At 38.3% G+C, this 6183-nt stretch overlaps 1 protein-coding gene across 1 annotated transcript in view; it reads right to left on the bottom strand.

The window, feature by feature from the left end:
• SLC14A1 (solute carrier family 14 member 1 (Kidd blood group)) overlaps positions 1-2913 on the bottom strand; it is a 142623-nt gene extending 139710 nt beyond the window's left edge. Inside the window, exon 1 of the mRNA XM_088476570.1 lies at positions 2883-2913. The gene's annotated coding sequence lies outside the window, so the exon portion shown is untranslated. The remainder of the gene's footprint in view (positions 1-2882) is intronic.
• Positions 2914-6183: the final 3270 nt, after the last annotated feature.

Below are 6183 nucleotides of genomic sequence, written 5' to 3' on the forward strand. Positions count from 1 at the left end.
TTGGGAAGAAGGGGGGGATACATCAAGATGACGAGCGTGAATGTGATCTAGTCAGCAGAAGACCACCACACACATATTCAGAGGAGAGAGGAGAGTCTCATGGTGGTGAGTAGTAGTGGGGTGGTCTGTGTGGCATGTGGGCAGCATGAATAATGTGACTTGGGGGCTCTACAGTGTGGCATAATGAGAACTGGAGGAAATACAATGTGACGTAAGGTGAATTGGGGGCTCTACAGTGTGGCATAATGAGAACTGGAGGAAATACAATGTGACATAAGGTGAATTGGGGGCTCTATAGTGTGGCATAATGAGAACTGGAGGAAATACAATGTGACGTAAGGTGAATTGGGGGCTCTACAGTGTGGCGTAATATGAACTGGTAGATACTGCATCCTTGTGTTTTTGTTTTATTTTTAATGATAAAAGTGTCTATTTATATACAAGTTGCGCTAACTGTAAACCTGTATCTCTTCTCAGTGTATCACATCGTTATCACCGCTGGGCCTAATAATGCAAATCGCTTCGCCCCAAGTCATGAAAATGGACAGACAAATGAATAACACGACTAACCTGTAATGAATGGTAATCTTTATTGTGTTACGCTAATGATAATAACACAGCAATAAAACCTTTGTCTGTCCGTTTTCAGGCTGTTCTCCCATTGTACAACGCCAAATTCCACCTATCGGAAACTTTTTGCAGTAACTTTTTTTTTTTGTGTGGAATCTTGCTTCCAATGTCCTAATTAGTCTCCGACCAAATCTAGTGAGATCGAGCTACAGATGGCTCTGAACAGAGGAACTTTTTTTAATGGCCACCATGTTACAAATTGCCGCATACACCATATTACTGCAATTAAACTGCTGCAGCCATAACTCTTTAAGGCCTATTCCAGTTGCGATCACAGGACTAATAATTGAATTGAATTAATCTTAACCACGGTAAAGTGATGTGTGCCGCAACTCACACTTAATTGACTCTCCCCCTTTGGATGTGATTGTGTGCTGCCTCTTGTTCCTGTCTTTTGTATGCATACACTAATTGCAGTGGGTTAGGAACACTCTTAGGGCCTGATTCAGGCCCACTCGCTAGGATGTGTTCGCACGCAGCCAGCCGATGTTAGCATTGTGTGCATGCGTATGCATTGCAGCGCGCGTGCGCAAACCAGTTCGAACGATCGGGAGGCGTTCACTTCGCTGCGCATAGACTGCCCAGCTGAATGAGTGACAGGACAAGCCGTTTGTGGGTGGTGACAGGGGTTGGTCCATGAAAACGGGGTGTGTGGATGTGCGAACGCAGGCATGCCCGAGCGTCTTAACACCGTTTCAGAGGTGTGCATAATTAAGACGCAGCGTCATAGTACACGTCACCTGCCAGAATTTTACACTGAAGTACTCGCAGTGCTTGCGGTAGGGTATGGTCAACCACAAGCGCTGCGTTGGCTTCCGATGGTACCGATGGCTGCATACACTTCCTGGAGATGACGTTTATAAGTGGGCATCTTCAGACAGGCTGGTGGGCATCTGCATACACAGAGCGATTGCACGCCAGGACATAGTGGGCGTGCTAATGCCTTGCCGTGCGATCGCCTGCCTTGCTGTTAGTTAGCCGAATGTGCGTACGCCTAGGAAATAAGCGTAACGTACATCATTCCAGCACAAATTAAGCACAAAATATTTTATTCCTGTGAGTTGAATCCTCTAACTATTGCATATACAGGTTGAGACTACCATATCCAAAATGCTTGGGACCAGGGGTGTTTTGGATATTGGAATATTCCGTATTTTGGAATATTTGCATACCATAATGAAATATCTTATGAATGGGACCCAAATCTACGTAAACACAGAATGCATTTATGTGTTATATACACCTTATACACACAGCCTGCAGGTACGTTTATACAATATTTTCAATAATTTTTTGGCTCAAACTCAAACAAAGTTTTTGTACATACATGAAATTCATTTATGTTGCATATACTGTACACCTTATATACACAGCCTGAAGGTCATTTTATACAATATTATGAATCATTTTGTGCCTTAAGCAAAGTTTGTGTACAATGAACCATCAAAGAGCAAACGTTTCACTATCTCATTTCGGAATATTTGGATATGGGAGACTCAACCTGTATTATGTAAAATATAGCACATGATGCATATTAGGCATTACCTATAGGAAATTCTTTTATACCGTGTAAAGGTACAGCATAGAGGCATTTTATCAGTAATCATTGATATCTATAAAATCATTACTCCTTAATCTATAGAGCGAATAAAAAAATATTGTCCTAAATTGATATTTAATTCAGTCTGTCGCTGACAATCACACAGATCTCAGGTGCTCTTTTCTAGGGACATTGTCATTAAAGCTGTGTTAAATGTCAATCTTAATAATGAAACTGAGCCCTTGACAACAAGTTCATTTTACTGCCCGTGCTAATCCTCACACCCGGCCATTTATCACCTTGTATAATATTAATGATCATTGTATTACATAATACATTACTTGCCTTATGGCTGTACCTGGGGCTATTAGTAACAAAGAACACGTTTAATATGCAGCATATAAATTATAACATGCACTTTTCTACATTCCCAGAAATCTTTACTGAGTCTATTTTACTTTCACACCTAGAGGTAGTTTAGTTTTCTAAACATTGTATCTAGAAATTATAGTATTTACTGCATAACTGTACAATTGTGTAGACTGGATTACATGGAAAATGACCTTGGAATAATAAAAGTTCAGTCATCTGTTGGATAAAAATGCTACACTTTGGAATATAACAACTTTCTTTCCCTACGATAATAAAATACAGAAATTAAGAAACCGCACGTAAACTAATCATCCACAAAGCTGCCATGGGACAGTCTTACCTGCTGCAACCGTTCAGAGGGAACCTCTGAATCTCTCATGAGTTCTGAGGCTGTAAAACTGTTAGTAGAGGCTTTTTATTAGTGCATTAGAGTCCACTGTCCCACCCTTTTCTGGGGTCTGTTTACAATCCCAGCAGATCCTTCCTCCAATGAGGGGCTGGAAAATTGCCAAAACTTCTCTACCTCCGAATAACAAATCACCGCTTGTTCTTTCGATATTTGTCCTACAGATATCTATCAGATTATTTTTATCAAAAATAAATAAAATGAGAGCCTGACCTAGCCAGTAGCAGTGCAAGAATGGATGTGGCCCTTGAGGATGATAAAACAAAACAGGTACGGGGCTTCCATTCTCAAAGCTGCAGGTGTAGTAGGCACCGATCGCAGCGCTATCTTGGTAAATGATACTCTCTGATGGGTACTAATAAATAAATGAGATGCAGGTATGAGAAGTCTCTGTCATGTACAGTATTCTGGCACTCCTCTTGTTCTCTTATGCAGAAGGATACTACTGCTTAACTGCCTTTCCCAAAGCTTCAAACTCAACACCTCACCTCCAAGCGTGCTCACAGGACTTTGCAATTACCAACCATAAATCCTTATGGTGCATACACACGGTCAGATTAAAACGATATAAACGATAACAATATTGTTTAACCCCTCCAACGAACAAATGATGGTCGATGCGCTGGCACGGATGGTCGATATTGATATCAACCATCGCCTGTGCATGCAGGCCAATCTGGTTGTTTGGGGGTTGGTGCATGTCGATATCGAACATCCAGCACAAGCAGCACGATCAGACAACGATATCTGATCATTGTCTGATTGTCCCGTGTGTACGGGCCATAAGTCCAATGTTTTCAGTTTATTGATCCCTGAAGAAAGTTTATTTCAACAAATTGCTGAAACAGTGGACTAAGGAGGTACTGTATGGACAGGCAATTACTTTTACTTGAGACGACCTGTCATTGTCGTCCAGATATGTGTGTGTGTGTGTATATATATATATATATATATATTTCATATATATTTGTCTGTCTGTTATTACCCATTCCTGTTTTACTACCATGTGATGGAATATGCTGGAGCTATACAATTGTATATTATTATTATTACTATTAGTAGTAGTAGTGGTAGTATTAGTATCATTATTATAGTAGTAATAATAATAATAATAATAATAATAATAATAATAATAATAATAATGTGTATATCTCAATATATTGTATCTCTCTCTCTCTCTCTACATATATATATATATATATATATATATATACATACACACAATGGGGACAATCCAATTAGGTGCGAATTGCGAGGTACGAGTTGCTGTTTTCTCATTGAATTCACATAGCGAATTAATTTTGCAATTCAAATAGCAACTTGCACTGAACCAGTCAGAGGGAATTCGCATTTCTCCATTCAAGAGATTGAAAGGAAAATCTTATCTTTAAGGTTAAAATGTTGGGACACTATGCCAATGACTAATTAGGCAATTGGAAGTTGCAAATTAGCTTAATTAGTCCAATAATTTTTTGGGGTTAAAAAATGGCCTCAAATTACCCCCAAAACAACTTTTTCATTAGTTTAGGCACCCCAAATTTAATTACAGTATTTTTTAATTGAAAAATAATTGTTATTTTTAGAAATTTTGAAAATTTTTCACAGTGCCCTCAAAGTACCCCAAAACTTTTCTATTTTTTGTTTAACTTGTTTGAAAAAAATGAAAAAAGGTGTTTTTTTTTAAATTTTTATTTGCATTTTTTAAATAAAGTCCATTCAGCCATTTGACACCATTTAAAAACCTTCAGTACTTTCCTATGGCCACAAACAGCCTTCTATATGGTCCTGCTAACAAAATCATAAATTTTAGGGGTCTCCCCACTTTTTCATGCACATCTTTCACATCGCATTTGGCAGTCATTTCGCAAACCTCGCTGTGAGAACCATGAACAGGAATTTTTAACTGGATTGGAGAATTCTCGGGTGCGCGCATGCATGCAAAGTCATCGACTTTCATTAAACAAACTCGCTACTCGCAATTCGCACCTAATTGGATTGACCCCAATGTGTGTATATAAGGAAGTAAAACAATAGTTGACAGTAAATAAAGAATAAACAAATCAGTAAACAGTAAAAAATCAACAGCCCCCTTTAATTTGGTCATTTCTCTTATTTTACTTTAATTTCCAGACTAGACCATATGTTTCTAAGCAGAGTTTTATGCCTTTTTTATTATTTCCTAAAACAATAAACTTTCCATAAAATATTTATTACATTATTATTTATTTAAAATAGGGGCTGTGTCATCCTTTATAGATCACAGGTTCCCTGACTGAACATTGAGATCAGGTCATCAGAACTCACCACTTACATGATAACATCCGTTTATGCAGATATTTGCTGGAGATTATACATCTATCAACATCATTTGTGTATTAAATTTTGATAAAAGCGCTTCTTATAAGGGAAAACATATACAGCACCCTTCATTGTGACACAGGACTTAATTTCAAGGTTATACCATATGTTTCTAAACAGAGTTTTATGCATTTTTTTTTATTATTTCCTAAAATAATAATCTTTCCATAAAATATTTATTACATTATTTATTTAGAACAGGGACTGTGTCATCCCTTATAGTTCACAGGTTCCCTGACTGAACATTGAGGTAAGGTCATCAGAACTCGCCACTTACATGATAACATCCATTTATAAAGATATTTACTGGAGATTATACATCTATCAACATCATTTGTGTATTAAATTTTGATAAAATCACTTCTTATAAGGGACAACATCTACAGAACCCTTCATTGTGACATAGGATTGAACTCCAGTAACTTTCCAAAACTTTCAGAGCAGCGAAGCATTTGTCAGTCTAGCGTTGATAAGCTCCTTGGCGTCCGTCCACCAGCATGCCCGCAGGAAACATTGTAAATAACAGTTCATCAATAAAAAGAATATTCTTTTAAAATCATCAGCTTTACTCACTTACAAATGCAGGGTGCACAGAGGTTTCTCATTAAGAACCTTTTCACGATCCGCACAGCGATGAAGTATCCCACAGTGCTGCCAAGTTGAATTGTTCCTGAAACATGATGTTCAGCAGCGTTGGGTCACATGAAAGACTTTTCTCACCAAATCTTCAACAATGCCCTGTTGTGCCAGGGAGAGGTAAGAGGTGACAGCTCAGTGCAGCCTGCACCTCGGCTCGCTGCAGAGACTTCTGTCCAGACTCTGAGAGCGAATTAGGAACTATCCGGAAAAATGACCATAAAGTGCATAAAATGAGATT

Source organism: Taudactylus pleione, unplaced genomic scaffold (genome assembly GCF_031769625.1).
Source record: "Taudactylus pleione unplaced genomic scaffold, aTauple2 ptg000189l, whole genome shotgun sequence".
Taxonomy (NCBI): domain Eukaryota; kingdom Metazoa; phylum Chordata; class Amphibia; order Anura; family Myobatrachidae; genus Taudactylus; species Taudactylus pleione.